The sequence below is a fragment of the Alexandromys fortis genome, unplaced genomic scaffold (genome assembly GCF_014885135.2).
Source record: "Alexandromys fortis isolate MF-2015 unplaced genomic scaffold, M_Fortis_MF-2015_v1.1 scaffold_61, whole genome shotgun sequence".
Taxonomy (NCBI): domain Eukaryota; kingdom Metazoa; phylum Chordata; class Mammalia; order Rodentia; family Cricetidae; genus Alexandromys; species Alexandromys fortis.
This window is the reverse complement of record NW_026067962.1, coordinates 10162880-10166456: the sequence shown is the minus strand read 5'-3', so window position 1 is coordinate 10166456 and position 3577 is coordinate 10162880.

Sequence of the window (3577 nt, the reverse complement as noted above, 5' to 3'; positions counted from 1 at the left end):
TTATGTGTTTGCTTTGGTTTGGTAGTTGTTAGCTTGTTTTGCTTTATTTTTTTTTTTTTTTTTTTTTTATATGAGGTCACCTGTGTAACCTAGACCAGCCTTGAACTCACAGTGTAACACACAGGCTTCAAACTAGCAATCTTCCTGGTTAGCCTACCAAGTATTTGGATTGCCATGTGCATTGCTATGACCTAGTCTAATCAATGTTCAGCTATAACATAAGACCTCTTTAATTTTTTAATCCACAAAAGTAAACTTGGGACCCAGCTTTCAGAAGGCAGAGGCAGGCAGACCTCTGTGAGTTCGAGGTCAGCCTGACCTAGAAACCCTGTCTCAAAAAACTGGAAAAGAAAAAAAAAAGATAAACTTGAGTGTACTAAACTGTTTCTCTGTTGTTTAAACAATACAGTAGCCAGATGGTGGTGGTGCACACGTTTAATCCCAGCACTTGGGAGGCAGAGGCAGATGGATCTCTTAGTTGAAGGCCATACTGCCCTACAGAGAAAGTTCCAGCATAGCCATGGCTACACAGAGAAATCCTGTCTTCAAAATAATAATAATAATAAATTAAATAAATAAATAAACAATAAATGATGTGAGTTAATTTTTTCACTATTCTGGAGATAATAAATATAAGACATGATGTCCACAGGGCTGGTTTCCTCTGAAGCCTCTCTCCATGGTTTCTGAATTACAATCTTCTCATGTCTTCCTATAGTCTTCTTTCTGTGTGTGTGAGGTAATTGCCTCTTCTTTAAAAAATATTGATTATGTCTTCCTGTTTCTGTAGCTGTGAAGAAACACCATAGTCACAGCAACTCTTAAGAAGGAAAAGCATTTAATTGGGTGGTTTACATTTTCAGAGGTTTGGTCCATCATCATCATGGCAGGACATGGTGGCGTGCAGGCAACCATGGTGCTAGAGAAGGAGCTGAGAGTGACTTGCAGGCAACAGGAAGTGGTCTGAAACACTGCATGGCTTGAGCATATAAGAGACCTCAAAGTCCGCCCCCACAGTGACACACTTCCTCCAACAAAGCCACACCTCCTAATAGTGCCACTCCCTATGAGATTATGGATGCCAGTTAAATTCAAACTACCACAGATTGATTGATTGATGATTGATTGATTGCAGCGCTGGGAACTGAGCACAGGGCTCACACATACTAGACAGCATCTACCACTGAGCGATTTTTCTTGCCTCAGCCCAATTTAGTTGATACAGAATTGTACATATTCACAGAGTACAGCCTAACATTTCATTATATGTAAACACTGTATAATATGATTAGATTAAGTTAATTACATGTCATCACCCCAAACACTTATCACTTCCTTGTGTTGGGATCATCAAAATCCCATTTTGAACTGTAATGGTTAATCTCAATTGTCAACCTGAAAAGATCTGGAATTACCGAGGCAATGGGCCTCCTACTTATAGAAGACTCTTAGCTAGAAAGTCTGCTTTCACCTTTAAAGCAGTCGGGGTTTATAGGAACTGTGGGTCCAAAAGATATAAATGTTGCTTGCTGATTATACAAATTTTAAAAAGTTTAAAAAGGTTTTTAATTAACTGAGTTTCTTAAGTGAAAAGGTTCAAAACTGAGACACAATTAATTACCTGCCATCCTGAATTGGTCTCACATGTAAAATTCAGGCCTCACTTTTGCTGGAACTGAGAGAGGAAGGGGGGGGCACTCACAGAGAGGTTTACCTTGCTGCCAGGTTTCATCTTAAGGAAACTCACAAAACAGGTTTCAGTGAAAGACAAACCCAAGCTACCACGCTGTTGTCATTGGCTGAAAATATACTACTCCTTTATTTTAAAAAAGGTTATTTTCAATGTGGACTCTCAGTAACCAAATACCTGTGTCTCGTGGTAAAATGTAGGATGTTTCCAGATAAAAAGTTAGAAGTTTGAGTAAGTTCTGAGGATCTGAGGAAGTGATTTAAGGTGTGTAAAACAAGACAACAATAACAACAAAAGGCTTAATGATGAAATATAAGACTTCAAAATTCAAGGTTTAATGTTAATAAATGGGGTTCTTATATGTTCTTAATCTAGCCTTTGTACTTGCCACTATTATCATAGTCACAGGCTCAAAATTTTAAATTTCCTTTGATTGCTTTTTTTCTTTGAGACAGGGTTTCTCTGTATAGTCTTGACTGTCCTGGAACTCACTCTGTAAACCAGGCTGGTCTCGAACTCACAGAGATCTGCCTGCCTCTGCCTCCCAAACGCTGGAATTAAAGGAGTGCGCCAACCACCACCCAGTTCTTTGGTTGCTTTCTAAATATAGATCTGAAAGTGCTTCTTTCTCATGGTGCTAAAATCACCTGTGTCGTTGTAACCATCTAGACCTCTGGATAGAGGAAACCGTGTTCCTGGTTTTAGAAAGCATCTTCTGGGTCCTCAGCTCTTCTTCCTCTCTGTGTCCTTTCCTCCCAGGGAATTTCTGTCCAGTGTGATTGCTCCCTGTCTCTTCAGGTTCAGTCAGTGAACTAGATGTTTCTGATGGAATTTCCCAAATCTCCTGTCGTTCCCCTCATGGTCTCTGATATTCCAGCCCCTCTAGGCTCTAGGCCTACAGTGACCCAACTTCAAATAATAACAATACAGCATGCCTTATCATCGACAAGAGGTTGAAATGTTAGGTCTTGGGTGTTGTGGAATAATCCTTTTGTACACTGTGGAGATGTGTCACTTGGATTGATTTAATAAAAAGCTGAATGGCCAATAGCTAGGGAGAATTTGGGAGGCAGAGAGAACACTGAGAAGAAGGGGAGATGCCAGGATACAGGGCAAGCAGCATGGGCATTACAAAGCAATGGTAACTGAGCCACGGAAAAGAATAAAGATTTAAAAATAGGAGTTAATTTAAGTTATAAGAGCTAGCTAGAAACAAGCCTAAACTATCAGTCAAGATTTCATAATTAATAATAATTCTCCACTGTCATTATTTGGGATTTGGCAGTCCCGACAAAAAAAAAATTAAATTAGACTCAGGCAGTCTATATGTCTAGACACGAGCTCAAACTGATCTATACAAGGATTTCTGGCAGTTAGATAAAAGGCAGACGTCGTCAGGAACTTGGGAAACACATGCCTGCCCCCCAGAAGGACTCACTTCCCTTCCTCTTCCAGGAAAAAAGTGGTTCTCCATTGACAGATACCTGTGGCGGCGTATCAGAGCCCATGCGGGCCTCCAGGCCTCCTCAGTTGCTCCTTGTGATACATCTCAAAGCATACACGCTAGCATCCTGGTCCTTCCACCTCCCCCAGGTTGCCCTCCTCCCAGATAGCCATTTGTTCTCTATGGCTTAGCAAGATTCCCCCACCCCTGCCCATGCTCTCCTTGCTATTCTCTCTCATGCTCTTCTCTTCCTCCCTCACTAGTTCACTATTCGCTCTTGCTTTCCTGCTACCCTTGCTGTTCTCTGGAGTCATATTTTAGTTGTGATCTAACAAATAAAGCTTGCCTGGAGATCAGAGTGTGAAGCTAAGCCACTAGTTAGCCAGGCAGTGGTGGCACACACCTTTTTTTTTTTTTTTTTTTTTTGGTTTTTCGAGACAGGG